The sequence below is a fragment of the Chinchilla lanigera genome, unplaced genomic scaffold (genome assembly GCF_000276665.1).
Source record: "Chinchilla lanigera isolate Chin_1 unplaced genomic scaffold, ChiLan1.0 scaffold00022, whole genome shotgun sequence".
Taxonomy (NCBI): domain Eukaryota; kingdom Metazoa; phylum Chordata; class Mammalia; order Rodentia; family Chinchillidae; genus Chinchilla; species Chinchilla lanigera.
In genome coordinates this window covers 12,283,812-12,309,353 of record NW_004955423.1, presented here as the reverse complement: position 1 = coordinate 12,309,353, position 25,542 = coordinate 12,283,812, and the positions used below count along the sequence as shown (strand labels likewise).

General features: G+C 40.3%; 2 long non-coding RNA genes across 2 annotated transcripts in view; one reads left to right on the top strand and one right to left on the bottom strand.

Moving 5' to 3' along the window:
* The window catches only part of LOC106148553, a 130,106-nt gene extending 105,099 nt beyond the window's left edge, over positions 1–25,007 (top strand). Inside the window, exons 3-4 of the long non-coding RNA XR_001234105.1 lie at positions 23,330–23,398; positions 24,867–25,007. This is a non-coding gene — a long non-coding RNA (uncharacterized LOC106148553). The remainder of the gene's footprint in view (positions 1–23,329; positions 23,399–24,866) is intronic.
* On the bottom strand, positions 10,735–18,547 carry LOC106148554. The gene is made up of 3 exons (XR_001234106.1): positions 18,488–18,547; positions 11,540–11,817; positions 10,735–10,862 (listed from the first exon to the last, which is right to left on the bottom strand). It is a non-coding gene; the product is annotated as an uncharacterized LOC106148554 (long non-coding RNA).
* Positions 25,008–25,542: the final 535 nt, after the last annotated feature.

Here is a 25,542-nt window from a genome sequence, read left to right as displayed (position 1 = left end):
ATCAGTCTATCTTCTAGACTTCAAACCAGGGACACCTCTACCCTTTGAATTGATTTCAGTTCAGTACAATTTTCCATACGCTTCCTGAGCCTACTCAGCATTCTTTCGATAATGAGACAAAGCACATTGTTTTGTCCTCCAAAGTCACACGGTGATGCTAACGCAGGAGTTTTGATTTGAAAATCTTTATCCTACATAATTATACATTCAGTCCAAGACTCCATCAAGGGGGAAGTAAACTGCTTCTCTCCCCAGTTGTCATGCTTAGGGGAAAGGCCAGATGGGTCCAGTAGCTAAAGCTACAAAAGATGCTCTCCCAGGTCTTTGGTAGGAAGTTCAATATTATTGTATCCCTAATAGCAGCTGCTTCTGTTTGAACTTAGGGTTATGAAAGACGAACTACATCAAATGGTAAATCATTAAACATCAGCTGAGTAGAAGCACTGTGGTGTCTTTCCCTGCTTAAATCACCGGCATCTGTCTTCTCACATGCAAGGACTTGCTCTTTACAATCAGGCAGTGGAATACTGACAGAAGGGCCAAGACGAAAACCACACAAAAAACCTCAAATAGCATCTTTTGGGTTTGCAGTTGGTGAGTAAATGATCATCAGCAAATATTCAGCAGTGGAACTAAAAGCACAATATTGCATTTAACACAGCTATAAAACATTGAGGAATGCGTAATCCCTTTAGAGCCTCGTTTTTTCTCTTATGTGTTTATTCTTCAGGAAAAAAAAAAAACAACTGTTTAAATTATGTTCACCTAATACCTTAGATTTATTGTAAAGCCTACAATTTGCTGGTTTCCTTTTACTATTGATCCTCCTCTTACTTAGGGGGATGTGAACGTCATAACTGGAGATAAAGCTCATACTGAATTCAAAATTAAAATTGTACCATAATGGATGCCTAAGGTAGGGTTTCAGGACTGTTACAAAAGTAGACCTCTCGTATCTTTTTCAGTCGGGAAGGAAAATAATTTCAAATGGCAATTAGAGCTATAAAACCCAACTCCCAGCATGACTTAGATTTATAGTACTATGATCACAAGTAGCTGCCATAAGACAAAGGTCTTTTCTTTCTCTCTCTGTTGCATGTGCTTTCATAGTAGTTGAGTCCACCGTGGGTTTGTCTTGTCCTTGTAAGTGCTCGAGCTGTCATTGTAGCGTCATACTGGACCCATACCATGGCAACATACGGAGGTAACCACAGAGTATCTCAACTGCATAATCTTTCACCCCTCCTGAATGTGTAGCCCTGCAATAAAGAGCGAATGAAAATCTAGAATTCACTTTTAGGTTTCCAATTAGTCATCTCTCTTAAGTCAGACTTCCAGGGTATCTACCTTCAAAATCTGGAGAAAAAAAACATAGTCTAATTGCATAGATTATGATCTACCAATCATTTTTATGGCAGGCTTATTTTGAAAATGTATGCTGTTATGTCATTCCCATACTGCCTCAGCTAGGAGCATATTACCTTCTACAGATATCAGAAGGGGATCTAAAAATTTTCTTAGGAGTTTTATTTACAGTTTCATTTCACTCAACAGATGAAAGGAAGAGTTTTACTTTAATTTCTTCTAAAGGAAATTATAAAATTATCTTTATATTCATCATAAAACAAATGAAATTTTCAGGGAAAAATTGTTTACTCTCTACTTATTGCAACAGTATTTGAATCTTTCGAAAGAACATATATTTTATGTCTCAACCTTCTTTCTTAATAGAAACTGTAGTATTTTTTGAGGTTGAAAGATTTATTTCATTATACAAATTAATGTATTATTCAGTGCTTTATTAATTAGCACGTCCATTCAGCAATAACATCATGGAAGTTGTTACATGCACATAACCATACTATTGTTTAGAAAAGAAATAATTATACTCTTGTAAGGAAGTATAAGGATCTGAAAGATCATCTTGTACGGATTGGGTAAATTATCAGCTATAGCACTATTTTTTCATCAGTCTACTGAAAATAACAAGTCTTACCTTGCATATGTGTGAGGATCAAATAATGCTTTTAACATACTTGATAGACTGACTGGCTTACATCAGGCTCTTAGAATAAATGAAATCTTGTTTTGTTCTCAAATACACAGCACTTACTTTAAATCTTTACTATATCATTTACCACGTCTCCTAACACTCCTACCCCTGTCACTGCCCTTTTCTGTGTTTATCAAAAAGATTCCTTTTTACACTTTCTCCTTCTGTGTGTTTTATCCACTGGAAATCTTTCAGAGACCAACTGGTGAGACGAACTTGCAAATATATTAACGGAAAACATACATGGCATGCAGTTACCTCTTCTGGGACATGAATAGACAAACAGAAAATGTCAGAGTGTCGTGTTATGGAAGGAATATAAATCTTAGTGAACTGCAGGACATGATTTGCTAACATGAGAAAGGAAAGACAACAATTTTGACAAAATTAAACTTAACCCCTTGGGACATGAATATTCCCACATTGCCTGCTTTTAAATTTTTATAGGCCTGCACTTACATTCAGGTCAAACTAAAAATGCCCAGATTCCACTTAGTGGCATTGGAGGGGTGGTTTCAGTGGGCAGGCAATGCCCAGGACACTTTCCAGAATACAGGACCTAACCTTATTCTGTTAAAATATATACATCCCAGACAGACAGCCCAACATGTTCATCAGACAGAATGTTCACGAGAAGCTCAACTTGAGCATGCTTGTAGGACTGAGAGGAAGGAGAAGTAACTAGTTTAGCCCAGCGTCTGCAACTCAGATTCTCAATGCTGTGGTTCAGCGCATCGTTCAGCATCTTTGACAATGAATTCCTCCTTGTGTCTTCTCCCCAAAATAATCTTACACACATATACATATTGTATACATAATGAAAGCAGAGCGTTAAATGTTTCATGTTCAAATGGCACCAAAACAGGAAATGAAACCATTTAATTAATTCTCAAGCCGCCTAGACTAATTTCATTACAGACTTTGTCCTTCAACAAGACGTGTTATTACTGAAGCCAAGGTTAAATTGCTACCAGTCTTAAAAGAGCTTTAACAAAAATGAAAGAACTGACTAATTTCTCCCCAGTCTCGTCCTGAGGAAAAAGTAATCTATCTCCCAATGTATCAGGCTCTCTCTAACCTCAGTCATTCTTATCTGGAATAGCTAAAAAGTTCCAAAGCACCATACATTTTAGCATTATACTGCGCACTTCATTTCATAAAGGCACGTCTATTTCTCTTCATTTTTGGAAGAAGATTAATTTTGTCACTGAACATTCCAGACCTATGGGTCTTGAAAGGAGTCACTTGTCCACCAGCATTTATGGAAGTCCTGAGCTCGGGTGTCAGACAGCACCCTGAAAAGGATGACGCATCCCCCTGCAAGTACCATCTGTTGAGTGTTTTCCCGACAGCTGTCTCTCTTGACCACCGCAAGTGTGGATAATCACAAGAGCCACGAAGGAAAGGCGCAGCCGTCAGACACAGAGGAAAATTCCATGTTCGTCTGTGAAACAACATTGCTTTTAATTGCACCATAATGATTTTCTAACAGACACAATGGTGTGGAGTGTAGTCTTAGGGCTGATTTAGAGCACACAATAAACCACAGTGCAGCTGAAAAGCCAATTGAGACTTCTTAGTGCCAGGAAGGTTTTGTCCTACGTGAATACTTAAGAGCATTTTCCTCAGCTACTCTGTCCACAATCCACTTTCACCAGAAATAACTGCCCCTGTCATTGTGCCTGAGCAGTTTTTAAATGTAAATGCACGTGTTTATTTCAAATATCAAAGGCATTAAGTCTTGGACTTATTTTTAGTCTCCACCATATACGATCCTAAGATAGAGCAAATTCATCGTTAGGTGAGTAAAGGTCCTAATTCTCACTCCTTTGACTTTTTTACACCATTTGACATTTTTATTCTTATCTTTCATTGTAAAAGTCCATTCCATTACTTTATGCAATTAATGTTTGTTTAAAAAAATATATTCCCTGACATAGCAGTTCCGATAAGATGGTGGAGTTGCCTGGTCAAACAATGAAATCTGCTGGTGAGATTCTGAAATCCTTAGTTTCTTAGTGGGAGAAATTAAGATAAACATTGTAATTACCATTGCCGGGGACCCACTATGGGGTGGTCCTCATCTCAGTACTTTTGTAAGCTTTGACTAAAGATTCCAGTCAAAACAGCATTTTGTGTGAAAGTCTAATTCTCTGTTTCTGGGAATTCAGTTGTCAGAGTATGACGGATTAGTCAGCAGACGCTTTCTAAATCCTCATCTCCATACCGAAGTGTAAAAGAGTGAGACAGGGAAACAGGGAGAGAGAAACAAAGAGAAAGAGAAAGACAGAGAAGGAAACTTCAAAAGATGGGCATGCCCATACTTCCCGCTTATTTTATCATTATTATTATCAGAAGCAATATAGGTAGGGCATGGTGGCACATGCTTGTGATCCCAGCACTGTGGGAGGCTGAGGCAGGAGGATTACAAACTGGAGTTAAGTCTGGGCAATTTAGCAAGAGCTTTTCTCAAAAAAAGAAAGAAAGGCTGTCATTGTAGCTCATTGAGAAGATCCTCAGTTGCAGCCTCCAAAAAAATAAAAATAAAAAAGCCCTAATACATATCTTATCATATTTAATACATATACTTTACAAACACATGCATGTGCACACACACACACACACAGAGCCATGTTTGTGCTTTCATTTTTCTCCCTGTATTTCCTGCTCTGTTGTTTGTGGGTTTTTTGTTTGTTTTTTTTTGGTACAGGGAATCGAACTCAGGACCCCATGCTTGCCAGGCAGGCGCTTGCACCACTGTGCTATATCCCCGGCCCTGCTCTGTTGTTTGTACCCCTCCTTGTTACTATCTTTACTACTCCTCTGAGAAATGTGGCAGCAAGAGCACCTATCAGCTCCAATATAAAAAAAGAAAAATCTGCTGGGTGTAAAAGTGCTCACCTGTAATCCCAGCTCCCTGAGGCCCAAAGGCAGAATGATGGCAAATGTGAGCCAGTTTGGACAATTTAACAATTTAGCAAGACCTTGTCTCAAAATAAAAAATACAGAAAGGAGGGGGAATGTAACTGAGCATGAAGGCCCTAGATTCAATTCCCAATCACCAAAAAAAGGGAAAAGATAAATCTGTGCTAATCTTGCTTTGGGTACTTTGGGGCTCATTTTACATTTTTCAAGGAGAATACACATCCAGAAGGAGTCCCACAGTTAATATAGGGAACAAAAAGATCCATGTTTCCCTCACCCATCACATGCTTTATGGCTGACACCCTATGACAGAGCAACAGGAGAAAAGCATACAAATCTTCTCCCACCCGACTGAATTTAGACAAGGAGGAATTTTGCCTTCTCTCCTTTGGGGTCCACAAGCACAGACCCGGGACATACAACACTGGTGAAAAAATTCTTCCGAGAGCAAAAGGGATGTCTTAGCCACCCCATGTTGGGTGCAGAAATTATAGGGAACAAAAAGTAATGTATCTTAGTCATCCTTTACAATGTTCATGGCTTACAAACCTCTCACAGAAAGACAAATTAATGAGAGAAAAGCATAACAAATTTATTCAACCAAAGATTTCTGTGGTATGAAGGCTTCAGAAATGAAGATTTGAAAACTGAGAAAAAAACGACATTTTATTTTTATTTTTACTTTTGGTACTGGGAATTAAACTCATGACCTCAGGCTTGCAAGGCAAGCACTTATGCCACTGAGCTATATCCCCAGCCTAAACCTGCATGTTTGCATGGAGGAGTTTGAAGAAAACTGGAAAGTTATGTAGAAATATGATAGACAAAGAGGAGGTCTGCACTAAGATTGTAGTGAGTTTGTTTTTTTGCTTGTTTGTTCTGGTACCTGGAATCGAACTCAGAACCTTCCACTTGCCAAGCAGGCCGTTGTGCCGCTGAGCTATCTCCCCGGCCTGCTAAGATTGTAGTAATAATAAGCTAAGGGAACTTCTTAGGTCTGTTTTTTTCCAGATTCTTCATGTCCTCTAGATGTAAGCAGAACTGTTATGGGAGGTCTTAAAATTACCTTTAGGGGATTTAAATCAGGGAAATTCCCTGTGACCGTGTTTCAGGATGAAGGGTATGAGACAATGAGAGGGAACCTCCACTCCTGTAGTTTCTCAGTTTTCTTCATCTTAAAATACCTAGCATGACGATGAGGAGCTCCACTTTAGGGTATCATGACCAGAGCCCAGACATATATTACTACTTTTTTAAGAACGTTCTGAATCACTTATCCAGGATTCCCATATGGCACAAAAATTTAAAATAGACACTCACTGAAGCCTACTACGTACATTTGTGAACTACTCATAACACATTTCTAAACTAGCTTTTCTTATGCTGTCCTATTGTTCTTGGTCTCAGGGCTTATCTGTGAACCTGTCTTCCTGGTTGCACCGCTCCACGGTGATAATTATGATTAGTTCATTGTGCTGTTACCAAGAGGCTACTGCTGCCTTCCTTTGTCCAATAGATAGTTGTATGTTAGGAGCAGGTAAACATTCCCTTGTTTAAGAAATTTGCAGACACAGTTTGAGCTGTAAAAAGCCACAGGCATAAGAAAGCATTGGGGCTATAGAAAAATAACACCCCAAAATATGACACTATGGCATACTGAGTACAGTACTTTAAAGTGAAGGACATAAACAAGTGTTAGAGAGCTTCTCTCTGACATTTTCCGTCCATCCTATACACTCCCCGACATATTCCCCATGCAATTCACGGAACCAGACTTGCTCTTCTTCAAAGTAGTCATAAAAACTGGAAATAGTATTCTGACCTTCATCTACCTTTACTGGCAATAAGGAAATTCTCTGACCTACTTTGTCTAGTCTTACCCGGAAGTTGTTGCCCCACACCTGAATGAAGGAATGCAATACAGAGAGATAAAGATGGGTATATGCCAGGCATGGTGGTACATAGCTATAATCCCGGAACTCTGGGATGCCAGGGCAAGAGGATGACAATTTCAAAGGGAGCCTGGGCAGTTTAGCAATTTATTGAAACCCTGTCTCACAATCAAAAATAAAAAATAAAAAACTCTAATAAAGAGCTAGGAGTATAGCGCAGTGCAGAGGCTCTGGATACAAATCCCAGTACTGCAAAAGAAGGGGAAGAGGAGATAAGCCCTGCCAGGTTGGCCCTTCCTGTCTGCTACCATTGGACAGTAACCTTTGCCCAGCCATAGTTACCTCCTGTCAGTTCACCCCCATTTGTGCACTAGCTTGTTACCGCCTATTACTACTACTTGGAAGTGTCATATATGACTCTTCATAGCGGAACATTCCTCATCAAACCTAAAAACAGTTTTCCCTGGGTCTGTGAGTCTTCATGTTTTGTGAACTTCTTTTCTTTTCCGGGAGTGGCTGAGTGGCCTTTGCAGTGGGGAGGAAAGGTCTCATACCCCTCCAGCCTGAGGAGCCCTCATCCACCTAATTCAGCAATGTGCAAGGAGAAAGTGGGTGCATGTTGCTAGAATTGGGGGGTTCTTTGGGCGGTACTAGAGAGTGATCCCAAGAGTGGTCAAGCATGATTTCAGCCCCCTTTCAGTTTGTCAGAACCCTAAGAAACAAGACTCTCGTTCCTGCTCTTGCGCTGGGCGGCAGTGAAGAACACACACGTTTCCTTCAGCTGTGCCCTCATCCCGGCCTGCAGGGCGGCTTCAGCCTCCCTTCAAACAGCGGTTCTGCGCACGGAGCAGTGCAGGCGCTATGGACCCTGCCTCTTGTCCACAATAAAATGAGAAAAATAAGAACGATGAGATTATACATGCGTATACATGCAGCAGACTTATCCCGGGGCTCACGTGTATTTTGGGTGGTGGAGGAGAAGAGGTGAACAAAGAGATTGGCATTTCTGTTGTAACAGAGGAACACAGACAATGAGCAGAAGAATCCTATAGATCCGGGTAGTAACAAAGTCCTTGAAGAAAAATAAGGCAAGAGACCTGGAAGTGGGGAAGGGGAGGGTTTGCGGGCACTTGGGCTGGGGAGAGGGGGCTTCTGCAGTGCGGTTGGAGAAGGCCCCCTTCTGTGGTTAGCTTTGAGTGGGGAGCTCTGTGGGGCTCTCGGGAATAGATTTCCAGTCAGTGCAGCGCGGAGCAGTGCAGGTGGGAAGGGGCTTGGCGTGTTTCAGGAACTGGCTGCGTCTCAGGGCCTTTGTGGCACGGTGGTGAAGCGGTTGCCCGCTCCTCATTCTGGAAAAGGCGGTCTTGTACGCTGAGATTACGGCTTCCCCGCGCCCCGCTGCACCTCCACTGGTGTTAACATGTCCTTTCTCTTAGGAAAGGCCGTAGACCTCAGCGTTAGCAGTTATTGGTGGCTTTTGTTGTTCTTTTTTTAAACAGCCTAACTTGGCAATATAAAATGTTGGCAGCCTCACATTGTTCTCTCTCTCTCTTTCTTTTCTTTCCTTTCTTTTTTTTTTCCCTCTGAACTGATTCATGAAATACAAAACTCTTAAGCGCTGGCTTAAGACATGTGCACCAACTGCCAAAGCTCCCCATGGCCGCGGTATACAGCATCTTCACCGGCTCCTCAGAATTTATGTTTGTTCTGTTTTACTAATTTTGGTATGCGCTACGTTATGTTCCAGGTTTATTCGGAAAGAACCAGAAATGCTATGCTCCCAAACTTCACATTTTATACGTGGGGTTTATTTTATTTTGTTTTTAACATGAAAAGGTGGTAGTAAAAAGTACCCATGATTCTTTAATAAAACAGCATGTCAGCAGAGCAGGTACGGGAAATGGGGGGCCTCCCAAGAACTTTTATAGTCTGACATCAAAATTAAATTGGGATGTGGAGAACATCTGGAGTGATCCCTCTTTTGTCTCCCCCGCTCCGCCCCACCACCAAGTTTTCCGCCCTGTTTATTTGGTGTTTGTGTTTTAGGGGTAATGTGGACAGCGAGGAGAAACTATTTTTTTCCTTTTTCTTCTTCTTCAAGGGGGGAAGAGAAAAACCAGACATTTGCAAGGGGGTTGACGACTAGTGGCCAGCATAACAAAGAAACCCCACTAAGCCTGACCGCAGCCTGACAGAATAAAAAGTGAGTCCAGGGCGGCCACTCACCGCAAATCCCCATGAAGCATGCCAGGAAACCAGCTGAAAGCTGGAGAGAGGCTGCCGCTCAAGGGCCACAGAGGTGGCCCCCTGAAACCTTCGGGTCCCATTCACATTCAAAGCTGGGGGCGGGGCGCAACCGGCGGTGGAGAGAATTAGCCCTGTGATCACTCGCAGGCTTATGATGGAGCTGATTTCACATGCAAAACCGCATTCCATTGTAAACACAGAGACAAACTGGAAGCAGAGAGGAAATAGGATTTCATTTGGTGATTTTCAATTTTAGGATTGAAATGGGGATGGGAAATCAAGGCTATTTATTTTTCCCTGAACTGACATTGCCTGTTCTTCTTATTTTTTTTCCGTAGGATCAGTGAACGTGGACTGATAGATTATGTCTTTGGGCTTCAATGCTAATAAGGCATACTTCCCACAGAATGTGACAGAAAGGATGAATACCTTGCCCCACTAATGGTTAATTTGTAGTGGCATGTGTATTTCTTGAATGTTCCTGAAGTTTTCTAATTCATCAGCACACAATTGGGCTTTTCTCCCTCCCTTTTAAACAGAATGAAATGCCGGAGAGGGCAAGAGGTTTGGGGATGTTGTATTATCCCTCAGCCAGTGTATTTACTACCCAAAAGTTATTGCTAACTTTTCTCTACCTCAGGAACAAAATTGGGCTTCAGCAAATAATTTAGTACTGACCACACTTTAAAATGTTTATTGCTGTCGAATCTGCCGCAGATTGATTGCATCAAGCCACAGCGATGCTAATCTATCTCATGTATTTGAAACTCCTCTGGGAAACATATATTTGGGCTCACTGCTGAGTGAACATGCTGTTAGGATTATGGAGACCCTACATAGTGAAGAAAAGCAGCATTGCTTTTCTGACTGCAAAGTAAACAATAGGGCGATTGTCAGCTTACACATTGGGGCCAGCAGCCCCACTGCTGAGGAGCTGTATGTAAAACCCAGGATCAGCAAGCAGTCCTGATGTTTTCTTCTTGAAGCTGGATGTTGTCAAGGATTCAGATGAGCCACCCCAGTGAGTATGCAGGAAACAAAACAGGATATTCTTGTTGAAGGACTGCTTTCTGTAATTATGTTGATTTTTTTATGCAACACTTGAACTTTTAAAAAACTCAAGGATGCATGAGAAGTACTCCCCAGGAGCACAAATAATTGGGCATTTTGTCTTAAGTGAAATGTTATCCTGCATTCTTAACGAAATTAACTTGTTTGTATTTGTGACTGGGGGTATGAATTAAGTATACTTAGATCCTGCCTGTTGTGTGTCCATTCCCTATCACCTACTACCTCCATCACCTGCTACCCATCCCCCCCCCACCCCGGCCCCCGCCTATTTCCAAACAGGAGGTCAAGTTGTCTTTGGAACATCATATTTCCTGCTTGGAAAAACCACTGGATTGTATAATAGTCTGACAGGAAAGTTTCAAGAGTGCCTGGAGTTTCCCCTGGAAGACTTGAGGGCCAGGGTGTGGGGGATGTGTCGCATCTGTAAAGCTTCCCTTTGAGCTATCACGAGCTGTCCTATTGTTGTATACACAACGTCTTCAGGATGAGCTAAACCAAACTGTAAATACCGCGAGGAAAAACATCTTTGCAAATGTGTGCCCTGGGCTTGCTGGGTTCATTGTGCTTTCTCGGATGTCCGCCCTTACTGAGGAAGGAATGTCTGGCTCGGGGCGCTGCTGGTTGACGCTATCAGGCTACAGACATCCGGTCACTCCTTCCCCATCCCCACAGCAACTCTGCGTAGTAGAAGAGAGATGTCACATATTTGTGTGCCAAGAAATTTGATTTAGTGACAATTATTTGCCCTCAATTTAAGAGAATTACTTTGTGCTCCTTTTCTTTTATTTAATCAAAATGCTGTGCAATTTCCTATTTCACTTGAATAATTCTCATAATTTTACAACACAATGAAAGGATTATAGATTAGTGCAGTTCAATCTCCTCCATAGCCTCCTTATTTCTCTAAGATTCCAATCCACAAAAGGTCATTGACATCATAATACTTCCAGGCCAAGGACACCACTAGGTCCTTTGCTGGGAAAGCACCTAAGCTGAGTGATCTTATTCCGACGGACATGGGCCAGAATTTTAACCGTTGTGATTTAGTGGAGAAATTCGAATGTTAACTGGCACACTGCGGGAATAGTGACCTCGAGTGCTGCTGGGAGTCAGCCCACCTGCGTTGGAAGGCACATTCTACCATTTAGCAAGCATTTTTTTTGTTTTGTTTTGTTTCCGGTACCGGGAGTCGAACACGCGACCTTGCGCTTGCCAGGCAGGCGCTGTGCCGCTGAGCTAACTCCCCAGCCCTTAGCAAGCACTTTACTGAACCTGTCTTCTCCTGGGTTTTCTCATCAGTGAAAAGGACGCTTACACTTATTCCAGTGATTCATCACGGCATAGTAATACCTACCCCGCTAGAAAAATTTAGTGGCTGAAAAGAATTATTAATTATCTTCTCTCAGCTTTCTCTGGACTGGCAGGGGTCTGCTGAGTTGTTCTCAGGGGCCACCATTCTGATGCAGGCAACAGGAATGGGAAGCGGTGAGAGCTGTAGGGTACCGGCCATCTGCTGTGTCTCACTCGCAAGCTGGTTGCTGACTGGGTCCTGGTTGGGGCTCCGTGTACACTGGGCCTTTCCGTGCGGCTGCAGCTTCTTCACAGCATGGAAGCCTTATTCTGACCTCAGAGCTGTGCAGAGATTCCAGAGAATGAAGCAGAAGATGCCAATCACCTTACAGGCTAGGGGTGGAAACTAGTGCACTGTCTCTTCTGCCCCTCGGTCCTTCAACCAAGTTCATAAGGCCAGCCCAGCGCTGGAAGTGGGCTCCACATCTTAATCATGATACAGGGGGAAAATAACTCCCAACCTGCTAGATGTCAGATACACTGAGTTTGTGCTCCCCCAAATCGAAGAATAACTGCTAAGGAGCGATGGAGGTTAAGAGTAGGAAAAATTTATTGAGAGAGCTCCTGAGAGATAGGAGGGAACCCCAGAGTGGGTTGCCCAGGAACCCACTTCTCAGAGGAAGTTTTATAGAGCAAAATCACAAGGTGGGTACAAAGTCACTAGGTGGGCACACCAAGGGTCAAAACTATGATCCACCAATAAGATTCCAAGAATAGCCACTTGGGTAATATTGATCCAGTGGGGAGGCAGGTCATGCAGCAAGTGTACATGGAAAGAACAAAGACTTTTTTAGCAAAGGTTGGAACAGGGGCTGGGGATTTAGTTCAGTGGCACAGCGCCAGCCTGGCAAGTGCAAGGTCATGAGTTCAATCCCTGGTACCGGAAAAAAAATCAAAAAAAAAATAAAAATAAAAGAGGAAAGGATGGAACAGGAGGTCTTAGTCATCCACCTGGGTGACTGATGCAGACTTTATTGGACCAGGTGATACCAATTGTAGTATAATCTTCAATTTATTGCTAACCCTTGGGGAGACAGGTAGGCCTGGTCATTCCATCTTCACCTTGAGGCCTGGCCTTTGACAGACGTGCCTCCAGCCACAGTTGTAACATGTTAGCATCTTCTGCACTGACTTCCTCGAGGGCCTAGCCCTGTCTGCCTACTATAATATTTCTACCTTAGCTGTCTATAATAATTAGAAGAGTAAATTATTAGCAGTAAATAATTTCCTGCCATCCTCAATCTACTTCAAGTATAGTATCAACCACCTGGAGTTTTGTGAGAATTAATGGAATTAAGCCATTTACTATACCTAGACCAAGGTTTCACATTATTTATATATATATGTATATATATATATACATATTTATATATATATATAATGAAAATTAGTTATTCGTGACAGCACACACCTGCGATGCCAGCACCCTGGGAGGCTGAGGTAAGAGGACTGCAAATTCAAGCCCAGCCTTGGTAATTTAGCAAGATCCTGTCTCAAAATAAAAAAATAAAAAAGAATGGAAAATATGTTTCCAAAAAATTTTAGCTTTTACTCTCTAGGTCCATGTTGCGTTTTATTTCTTTATTGCATATATCCCAATCTTACCAAATTGCTATTTGTGTATGTCTGTATGTGTGTGTGTGTTTATTGTTCCTCCTACCCATATGTAAACTTAACATTCATAGCAAGTTGATTTTTTCCAGGGCTTGAAGTGTGTCTATGAAATAGTGACAGCACCACAAGTACCTAATGACTGAATGAGTAAATGAACCTCCAGCAAATACAGAACTGGAGAAGATAAATATTCGGGATGTTTGGTTGTGGAACAGGGGACAGTTTGGATGTGGATCATGGAAGATTATGGGCAGAGTGGTTGATATGAGTTATTTAATCATATTAAAAATTAGGCTGAATATCCTTTCTATGCAGAGCAAGTTGTGTGTGTGTGTGTGTGTGTGTGTGTGTGTGTGTGTGTGTGTGTGTGTTGCTGGGGGTCAAATCTAGGGTTTTTCACATCCTAAGCAAGCACTCTATCACTGAACTACACCCCCAGCTCTCATATGAGTCAGTTTTCATCTGCAGCTGTCCTTGAAAACAAAAAATATATGACTCAGGCCTACTTTGCCTCTAAAATTGGCAAAATTAGAAAATTACATGCTGTCACCCATAGGCCTTAGAACTGACAGGTCAGGGCTTGAAACTTCTCTGCTCTTTGCTTGCTGTGTGACATGAAAAGTTTTTGACTTCTCTGAGTGGTCAAATCAATTAACAAGGCATACCTCATGGGATTCCTGTGAGAATTAGATACAGATGACAAAGAGATTCAAAATATCAGATATAATTTATAAATATGTACAAATCCTCCAAAATATTAATGATAAGGAGACTTTACTGACATGAATTTTAATTTATTTATATTTTATGTTACATTAAGTGGGTTGCTTTTTTTTATTTTTTTAAAAACTCCTTAGTTTCCAAACACATTAGAAAAGATTCAAATAATATTAAGCTTGTTTCTTATGGCTCAGCATTCAGCGTGTTAGTATATAGGCAAGGAAACTAACCTGTCTACTCCATACATCTCAGTCCAAGAAACCAAAACTAAGTATTGAATAAGTTTTAAAAACTATGGTAAAAATAAGTGTTTGTATTCATTAAAAGAAACTGTGGAAGGGAAGTGAACATCATCTTAGAAGAACAACGTCCTGGAATTCACGGGAAATTCCCCAGCTCCAGTCTCTGTGGTGAGGATATCCGAATGTAAATTACTTAATTAACCAGATGGTAATTGTTAAATAGTTCAATAAATTCAAAGCACTCAGAACTTTGGGGAAAATTTTTTTTTAAATTTTTTGCAGTTGCAGGGGATCTGATTAGACCCAAGATCTCACACGTGTTAGGCAACTTTTCTAACATGAAGCTCTATCCCCAAGCCCTACTTTGGGGATTGTTTTTTGCACTTTGGGGAATTTTTTTTTTTTTTTTTCTCGGTACCGGGGATCGAACTCGCGACTGTGCGCTTGCCAGGCAAGCGCTGTGCGGCTGAGCTAAAGCCCCAGCCCCCTTTGGGGAATTTTTAAAGGGAAAACTTTGTTTTTTTTTTTTTTAGAACTGTTAGGATTTTAAATTCAATTTTTGACCAATTTATTGACCAAGATAATGATAATTTATTCCCCCAAATGATAGGAAATGTAAATTAATAATATATTTAAATCAAGATTGTTGATTTTTAAATAAACATATATTTGTAAAAATTCATGATGGGTATATTGGGTAAAAGTTTTGTCTATTCCCTTGCTTTGAAAAAGCTTCTAATCCTTCTTACAGTGAGGCTGGGGGTGTCCTCAGTGGGGAAGTACATGCTTAGCATGCATTAGGTCCAGGGTTCAATGTCCAGCACTAGTAAAACCACTAGATGACAAAATCATTTCTCCGTAGAAACATTACTCTGGAAAACTAGTTGGAAAAAAGATTGCCGCTTGGGGGCGGGGGGGATTTAGCTCAGCCGCACAGCTCCTGCCTGGCACGCTCAAGGTCGTGAGTTCGATTCCCGGTACTGGGAAAAAAAATAAATAAATAAAATAAAATTGTGGAACAAAAAATCATGTATCTTCAAACAGAACATATTCATCACACATGTTACATATTCCTGGCAGTAGATGGTAGAACATATATTCAGCACTCACATCTGATTGGATCAAATCATTAGGGTTCATTTCTTCAGCAGACATTGGCATTCATGTTGTATCTATAATTCTTGTACAGAAGTGCTAGCAAAAGTAATTTGGGGTGTTTTCTATTTCTTCCTTCCTTTCCTTACCCCTTCAGAGAATGACTACAATTTTACTTCTTTGTTTTGTTTTGTTTCAATTTTACTTCTTAAAATTATAAATCCAGATGGTAAGAATTTTCAGGGAAAAGTGTTCATAAACATTCACCTGTTCCTTTCGTAGCCATAGTAATGGTAACAAACACCTATAGTTTGCAGTATGATTTTTTTCAATCTATCTGACTGAAACAAAAGGCTTTTAAGAGAGTTTCAAAATCCAGTCTAATATTTCAGTTGCTGAACAAAAATACTGCTGTTCCCTCACTTAGAAAGACTCATCACCAGGGTTAAGACCAGACGAGGGAGTGACTAGTCTCCTGGAATCACAAATGCACAAACAATTAATTTTCTCTACTGTTTTTACGGAAAAAAAAAAAAAGAGGGGGCTAGGGATTTAGCTTAGTGGCACAGTGCCTGCCTGGCAAATGCAAGGTCATGAGTTTGAATCCCGGTACCGGAAAAAAAAAAGGGGAAAATAAAAGCTTTCTTTCACACTAGGCAAACAGCAACTGGATTAGTCTCATAAACTTAGATATCCTAAGCAGTGTCAGTATTTAGGCAGATTAGGTTAACAGGCCTTATATTATCATCCAAGGGAAAGAGAAAAAAAGGAAAATATACCCAGAGTCATCTGCTTAATTGGAGGAGATGGGGAGATGAAGTTGCTTAGATTAAGTTCTTTTGGAACAGTTGCAAGATCCACAAAATCTGTTTTTAGCTCAGTCATTCATCCTTTTGGATGTGTGATGTGTTTTCAATTTAATGATAATTGCCCTTTCCATTTCTTTGATAATTGCCCTCTCTATTATCATTTATGGAGATTCAAATTATAAATCAAGACAAGACAGCCAGAAAAATATTATGATTGTCCCTTCTGAGGCCACAGCAAACTCAGGCAACGCTGCCAAAGTCTGAGCGCTTAAGCTATTTTCATTTGCATGTTTCTGAACATTTTATTTTAGGGTCCGATGGTTTTCCTAAAGAGCAGGATGCATGAATGATAATGTGGACAGAGGATACAAATTTAGCTCTGACTCAAGTTTAAGCTTGTCTCTGAAACCAGAATCTTGTTCTTCTGACTGAAAACAAGGTGTGGAGTCAGCCACAGATATTTGCTGTCCATCATGGGAGTCACCATGGAAGACACTGCCTATTCCTGTTTCCCAGGGGGTCCTCCTCCGGCAGCACTCTACCACTGTGGGAAAGAAATGTATTCTTCTCACTGAATATGCTCCATGATCAACACCAAGAGGTGTGTGGAAAGATATGCGTGAGCTTTTATCATTGCAGGAAGCTTCTCCCAAAACAAAAGAGAGAGATCAAAATGCATACCCAAGAATGGCTCTTTGAGATGTAAGGTGCTCTGCCAGGAGCTTAGATCTACTTGGGAGGTCCTGTTATTCAGGCTTTTGGCAAGCTGTTTGCTCCCCTAGAGAGGCACGATTACAAATAAATTTGCAAAAATTTAGATTGAAATATTATATTAAAACTCAGGTTAAAAAACTCATCACTTCCTGATTATTGTAGTACATATTATTATTTTCCATGGCTGTTTGTTTGTATGATTTACAGTGCTGGGGGTCAATCCCAAGACCTCGCCCATGCATGCTAAACTACCCCTGAGCTACCTTCTTGAAGGTAGTCTACCCTATACTATTCATGTTAGAAATACCCTAAAGGGCAATGTCTTCCCAACTCTGCATCCTGTGATTTACACTGGTAGCTAACAGGGTGGATATTAGAAAATAATCCTAAGGATGGTGTTTATACCATCTCCACGGTGAAATGCTGCAAATCAGTGCTCTTCCCCCAGCCAGGGATTGACAAGCATTTTGCAGCCCATCTATGGATAATAATAGTTTTGTGAAAGAAAATGCTTCAGAGCAGGATGGGGGGGCGTTCTTTTTGGCTTCATGAGTAGCTATCTGGTTTTTGTTTCATTTTGTTTTGTTTTTGGTACCGGGAATCAAACTCAGGACCTTGTGCTTGCCAGGCAGGCGTTTATGCTGCTGAGCTATCTCCCCAGTCCATGAGTAGCTATCTGAACTAGGGCAGTTCTCTTAAATTCTTTGAGGCATAATTTGTCATTTTCCTGCTTACTACCCTGCAAATTCTTTTACTACGCAGAGAATAAAGTCCAAAATCCTTAGGGTCTTTTTTTAACGTATCTTTCTCCAGGATTTCTTTAAACTCCTTGAATCCCTCAACTTCCTAGGCCTCAAGATCCTCACGGGGGGGGGGGGGGGAAGGGGCTTCTTTTCCTTCTTTATCGTGGTAATTCCTACCCTGAAATGACACTTTCTCAGGATAGACTTCCCTGATAGCAATCTTCTCTATCTCCCCTACAAGAGTTTAAGGCCCTGGATTACAAACTCTCACACCTCTTTTAGCACTTTTCAAGAGTGTCATAAAATTGTTTTGCACATAGTTATTTGCTCCATAGAAAATTCCCCCTCTCATCTATATAGCTTATCCCCGTCCCCACTGTCAACTAGCCCTGTGCCTAGGGATGTCATTTTACTAACCTAACCATGTAGCTTTAATCTGGAGGGATTTTGTTTCATAATAGCAAACTCTCTTTTCAAAAATCACTTATTCTGGGTTAGGGGTATACCTTGTGCTAAAACATGTTTGAGGCCGCGGATTTGATACCCACTGCTGAAAGAACAAAACAACAACAAAAACTCTTACAACCTGCACAGTTCCTAGAGACAGAGACTCAGCCTGAAATCTCTATGCTTAAGGTTTTTGTTTTTGTTTTTTCTGGTGCTGGGAATCAAACTCAGGATCTTGTTCTTGCCAGGCAGGTGCTTGTGCCGCTGAGCTACATCCCTAGTCCCTGTGCTTGAGTCTTGATTCTCCTGCTTCTGAGCTGGGTAGCCTTAGCAACGTTTTTAGCCCTACATTTCCTGTTGATGAAATAGAACTAATAACAAAATCTATTTCCTAAGGATAATTGTAAAAAATTAATTAAACTGAAGGGCTTATGGCAGTGCTGATGATGAAGGAATCAGTTCTTAACTGTCTGATCCTACCCCTGTTTGCTTTAACTCTAGTTAGACTTTTCCCTACTGATGCTATTTTCCAGAATCTCCACCTCTGTGGATTATGAGTCTCCCTTACCTTTGGTGACTTTAGACCATCCCACACCTCTTCTCCTGGAAGCATGCTGAAATGTCCTAGCTCCTGTTTCTCCCCTAATTTATGACATAACATCTCCAGCTGCTTGCTGCCATTTTCAAGAGCTTTTGTGACACATCAGGCAAAATGTGCCACACCCAAATTCATCATGACCCCATCATCTTTCCTTTAACTTCTCTAGTTTTGTTAATAGCACGCTAGTTTCTTCAGTGAGGGACCAAGTCCTTAATTTATCTATGTCTCTTCCTTTCCCCTACTGCATGTCTCAGCAGTTGTCAATTCCTATTGTCTCCAAAATACCTCTTGCATCTTTTCCTTTTAATTCCCACTGCTACCACCTCGTCCAGGTCCTCATTAATCTCTTTCTTTTCTGGACTGCAACAATAACCTACTATCCTATCTTCACTGTGTTAGACTCAGCTCAAACATACCAAGAATTCTTCTAGAAGAATTGGACATCCGTAACGTCTGTTTCTGTTTTAGGTGATGTTTTATTGGTAGCTTTTCTTCAGAACACCAGACCTTACCCAACTGGGATTACCTCTGCATCATCAGTATCCAATAACATTAAGAATGAAATATAACCTATTCTTATCATTGTTATCATATGAGCATGCTGTATTATTAATATGGAATTTCATTATTGAAAATAATGCTGTTATATTTTAGACATTACTAACATTCCTGGTTGGGTTAATTATTGAACAAATCTGTCTCCTGTCCTTGCTTTGATCTATAGTACACACACTTCATCTGCCTAAATTGGATTTCTGGTTCATTCACTCTCTGCTTAAGCGTCATCACTGCTCCCAATTGATTGCCTGCTATCTACGGCCCAATCCTGAAACACGAGACCCCAATTAAGAGAGTGACTCACTTCTATGAAAGTTTCGTTCCACCCAGAATATTCTAGGAGTTGTTGTTTTAATTAGAGAAAAGATATTAGTTGTGATTCCAAAGCATCCTCAGGCTGTGGTATGCAGGTCACTCTTCTGCCTGCTCCTGAATAGAAGGTGCAGTTAGTTAGGAGGTACCTGTCATAGTCCAGGCAGGAAGGCTTCTGTCAAGAAAAGAGATGCATATATTGCAACCAAAATAGTAAAGCTGTGGAGTTTCCCTACAACTTTTCCAAATAATTTTTTTTTTCTTTTGCAACTATAAGACAACCTAAGATGACACTGAAGGTTTCCTTTAACTCCTTTCACTTCAACTCTTCCCCAGCTCAGAAGCCACTGGCTAACCTTCCTCTCTCACCTGGCTTTATTTTAATTCTGACACTTTTTTGGCCATGAATTCTGCATCCTTTTCTCAGTGTTTACTCATGATGAGCCTTTATTTCTTTGCATTTAGAAGATGAAAATGTTGGTCCCATACTACTTAGAACTTGCTGTTTCTTGAATCTTTCCCCTATATTATAGCTTACATTACACTTAATAGGTTTGGAAAGTCCTGGTTTTGTATTTTTAACACTGATACTATCACTACATGAGGAATAATAGTTACTCAGGCATCAGACTTATTCATTAAAATGACAGTGCTTTCATTATAGAAATGTTTTCAGAGAAATTGATTTCAAAATCTGAGGAAATTCAGAGCTGAATGCAACGGTGTATAGTCCCGGGTATTTGGGAAGCTGAGGTGGGAAGATTACTTGAACCCACAGTGTGAGGTCAACCTGGGCAACATAATAAGACTTTGCCTTTAAAAAAAATTCTCTTTTGGGAGGAAATTACACCAAAAGCAGCTTTCTTCTAAATAGTTTTTATTCAACACTATTATTGAACGTAGTATTCAAAGGAGACTTATAAGTCCTGGGCTTATAAACAAGGTATTCTCAAATTAGCAAAAATTACTTATTTTGTACATGTGATTACATTTAATCAATGCTGCCTTCATTAGATTCACTCACAAAATTAGTACCATATGTATTTCCTGTGTTTAAAAGACACATACAAAAATTAACTCTATCTCTCATAACAGCTAAATTACCCAATATGGTGTTTATTGAGCCTTATCCTGTATGAATCACCTTGAGAGAAAATACTGAAAATTTCTAGAATGCTGTGTTTTCAAATATAAAAGCCCATTACAAAAAATAGCAATCTGGCTATGGGTTTGAAAGCTACATTCCTTACTGCAAGTATCAAGAGTTACTCAGCTCACCTCCGCCCTCATAGAGATGGCACAGTAAAATAGCCAGTGTTAATTCCTTCTAGAACGATGAGCTTTCTTTGACAGATGAAAATGTCCCTCTTAGGGGCTGGGGATTTAGCTCAGCGGCACAGCGCCTGCCTGGCAAGCGCAAGGTCGTGAGTTCAATTCCTGGTACCGGAGAAAAACCAAAACCAAAACAAAACAAAACAAAACAAAAAAAAGAAAATGTCCCTCTTTCACTAAATTGTGCAATCCTATGTCCATCACTTCTTTGAAATGTTAATTTTACCTCTATTATATAATCATCAAATGAAAAACTTGGCACAAGTACAACTTAAGTGCTACTTTATTCTTTAGCACTTCCAACCATAACCTAAGATTTTTATCTCCATCACTAAGTAAACTTAACAAGAGCTGTGTAAAGCCTGGGTATGATTCTGTAGGAAAGCTTCCTTTGCTAGTTTTCATGGAACTTTCCCAGCCACGTTAGAACCTAATTATTATAAGTGGTAGTAACGAGCACAATTCAGTATTAGACAGATTTGTCTTCAACTCTTATTTTGAAGCTGCTTTGCCAAGAGCAAGGACTTATTCATGAGCCTCGGAAAAGTATCCCATCAAGGTCACCTTGAAGAAGAGCATTGTGTTCATTCTGCACCTACCATTTTAAGACCAAGCATTAAAACCTCATTCAGAAAGTACTTTTTTATTCTTTTCCAGTTCATATCAAACTTACAGCATGTTGAAAAGCTAAAAATGGCTGATCTCCAAGAGCTTATTTTCTTGTTCCCTCACAAGTAACAAAGTCAAAGAGATCTGTATGTATTCTTTACAACATATTTAAGTTGAGGCTATGAGTGATATTTACAAGCACTTTTAAATTCAAGAAATAACTGATAACAAATCTAACCTCTAAGACATATCAATCAGTAGCTGAGGCTGTATCTCCATGGTACAGTGTCTGGTTAGCATGTGTGAGGTCCTCAGTTTATTTCCCAGCCCCACAAACCAACACGATGGAATAAAATATATAAGTGCTTATTCCATCTTGTAATTCTGTAGTTTAGAAATCCACTGAATAAGTCTTTTTAATAGGCAGTCATTTCTCGGTCAGGAATCTTGATTAACCTTATTTCTGTTTTAGGCCTGAAATAGTGCTGATTTTCCATTGCAGGCCTGAGACTCGCTTGATAGAAAATCCATCCATCTACACACTGCTTAATTAGGAGTGAATTTTAAAGTATTCAGAAGCTACATATAATACTTTGACTTTTAGAGACTAACTTGAGCAAGAGAGCAATAATTAGTTAACAGGCCACAAGTTGGCAACACCATCTCACTGCTTTGAGGAATTTCACTAACTGCTACATCTCACCATTTCTATCCCAAGCTAGCAGTTTACAATTTGCAAGATCTTTTTGACTGGAATAGGAATGCTCGAGACAGAGAATGATATTCCTTGGCAGCTAATTAAATACTAATTGCTTCATTAGTAATAATCAATAAATAATGTGTACACCATCAAAAATAAATGAGGTAAATACATTCATTTTATTTTTTTAAAAAATGAATATTTCTCAGCTACAAAGGAGGGCTGATTTGCCATCCTTCCTTTGGGCACCTGTCTGAGATCATGAAGTCTTAATTGTCAGAGGGTCAGAAAATATTGGGAAGCATTTACAGTTGAAATTGTCCAGAAGCTGAGAGCAGTAGCCAGTAGATGCTGCAGGAAAAGATCCTATTACCAGTATGCAAAAAATAAAGTGTGATTCTTTAATACTAATTACAAACAGACCCTTGCCTTTCTTTAGGTAACATATAACTTCACTTTCAATCTGTAATCATCAGCAAGTGGGTACCATAGCCAGAAAGGTAAACTTGCCCTTACATTCAGAGTCAGAATAATTGACAGCTGAATGAGTCAGTGGTCTTCAAGGATCATTAAAGGGAACAAAAAAAAAGTTTGTTATCATCAGTGTATTTTTAGCCTATTCTCACTTTGGATCTGAGAGATCTAATTATCTAAGAGGAAAGAAAACCGGAGGCGTTTTAACTTTTATGTTTAAAATGTTGCTTGGGTTCATGTTGATATTAACTTTATGAACGCTTCATTCTTGTACATCTGTCCTTCCCTCCCTTCAGGGCTAGTTTCTGCTTTGGCCTCATACCTCCCTTTGCTGGAGAAACAGGTGCTTAGCTTCACAGGGCCCTTTCCCTCCTATCCCTAGCACAGAAAGAAAAGGGTTCAGGAGCGATGGTGGCAGTTTTCCCGAGGTTGGCCTGTATTTTCACTCTTAAAGCAGGTGCATCAGTGGTTTGTCTCATGACTAACAAGATAAGAGTGCAATTGATCTTTTTATTAACCCATCTCCCCAGGAGGGTGGCAGCCTGCTCCTCCCTCCCGGGTTCCATTACATTGTTCAGTTTCAGGAATCATTGCAGACCCTATTGCTTTTTTGTCAGAGCTCATAGTTAAAGCACAGGGGCGCAAACTCAGATAGTCTGTCTCACCTACATTTTATCCTCTCTCTACCTCCAAACTGGTAAATGCCACAATGATTCGAATCTGACACAACACAACCTTTAACGGATGTGCTAATACATCTTGGCTCCTGCTGAACTTCTTTGCAGGCTCAATTTGAACTGTGGATTTCTCTGTCTTTCCTCTAGGTCACAGACTACCTATTCTAAACCTTCTGACTAGTTCTGAAGAGTATGGAGCTTACATAGATTCCTAAGGTAAATGATCAATTTCTAAGCAAGACATAATGGATTCAATTTTGGTATGAATTCAGGCATTGTCTAAATGGGTTGTGCACTATCTGTCAGTGATTTTCAAAGTTAAGATACTGGGTAAGAGGAGTATCCTTGTGCTTCTGAGTAGTGACGAGGAAATAAGAAAGGATGCGTGTCAGGTTATCTGTCATATATTGCTTCAGGCTGGCTGCTTACCTTGATTTCTAATAAAAGCATTCTTGGGATCTTAGGAAGCTCCTTCCTTGGGATATGCCTGGACATCACAAGTCACAATGCTCAAGTAGAGATCAATTCAAATTGCATTTTCACAAATGAAGGCAGGAACTGTGGGGACGCATGTCTTTGTAGCAGTAGGATGAGGCACAAAACGTCCCACCTTGGCAGTTTCTATCTTCACAGGAGGTAGGAGATGAGTTAGTATGGGATAAAGGAGCTTACAGAGCACTGCCTCATTTCTGCTTACCTCAGTGACATTCACCATTTGTTTACCCCGTTCTGATTTAAAAGCTGTATGTTCCTTGGAGCTATCACTTCTATGTTAAGGTACCCTCGGAGAAGATCTGCGGTTCCACCTGTAGCAAAATGACCAAAAGCCTAAGCTTTGGCATCAACCTAAATTCAAACTTGCATGATTTTAACTCAATCAATGGTTGTACATTGTACCATCTATAACTGTGGGCTTCAAATTTCCTATCTACCAAATGAGAAAAATAATACTACCTGTTTCAAAGCTCCCTGGCATAATAGATATATACCCCTTAAAATACTGCTTGGTGCTGTATGTGTTGAGCACTAAATTTACTGATTAAAGCACGGTTGTGCCATCTCCCCATTCCATTTGTCTCAGGATCTCCAGGTCCCTGCAGTTGACAAATATGGTGGTTATGGGAATTATGATTATTATTTGATGGTGCTGGGAATTAAACCCAGAGAGTCATCATGTTAAATACACATTTGAGATTGAGATGCATACCCAACCCTGTGGGAATTACTGAGGAAACCAAACCCGCAAGTCCCCTTTAGCAGCCCCTCTCTTAAAAGAGTTATATAATGCTTACGCATAAATGCCAGGAAGGAAAATAATTGGCATTCCGTTGCCTTTTGAATGGGTCCTGCTGACCCTGCCTGCTGTGATGTGGAAAGTGACCTGAAAGTGAGGAGCTTGCCAGCTTGGCCCATGGGGTAGTTGGGGCATCAATTAGAAGCTTCGGCGTCATTTCAGAAACATGCACACACCAATTGGCACAGAGTTTCAGGAAGCAGAATAAAAAGGAAACTACAAAATAAAAAGCCTTTCAGGGGATGGAAGCGCCATTCTCCCAAATCACAGCGATGATTATGATCACCATTAGAGCTTAATGAGCCCATATATGGCTAATGACTTCATCTCTCCAGTAAGTAGATTTGCCAATAGTCCACATTTCCACTCACGTTCATCCTTCTTTTCTAGGAAGTATAACCGTTGTGGGAAAAGATGAGAAGAGAAGGCGCCATCTAATTTCTCCTCCCCCCATTAGGAAAAGCATATTTCTCACTTCCGCCCTCCCCTTATTTCCTTTCAGGAATAAGGGTAACATTAAAGAAAGTTACACCCGGGTGTGTTTTATAAAGCCCCAGATCACCTGGGTTCAGTCCAGAACTGGCCATCTTGGACCTAGCTTTCTCCTTTCCAAAGTGTAATTGGTCACTGTCCTATTTACATTTATCAAGTGATAATCCTGTCTCCAAAGTCCATATTTCCAGTTCTAATTGCATACTCTCAATTGTTTTTTCAAAGATAATATTAAAAGTTAAAGTCTGTGAAAGTGGCATCTTACATGTGTAGAAGTACGATTTATTTTATTTAGATATTTATTACCAATGCTATCATATATTATAGCTATATTTGATTTCAATAATCTGGGCTGGGTATTTAGCTCAGCGGCACAGCGCCTGACCGGCAAGTGCAAGGTCATGAGTTTGATCCCCGGTACCGGAAAGAACAAAACAAAACAAAACATTTCAATAATCCAAATGCAGAATATGGTATTATATGATTTAAAAAAGTCATCTAGTAGGACAGTAAAATCAGTTAGTTTAATAGGTAAGCTCTCAATTGAAGTTAGAATCTTTTAAAATTAAAAATA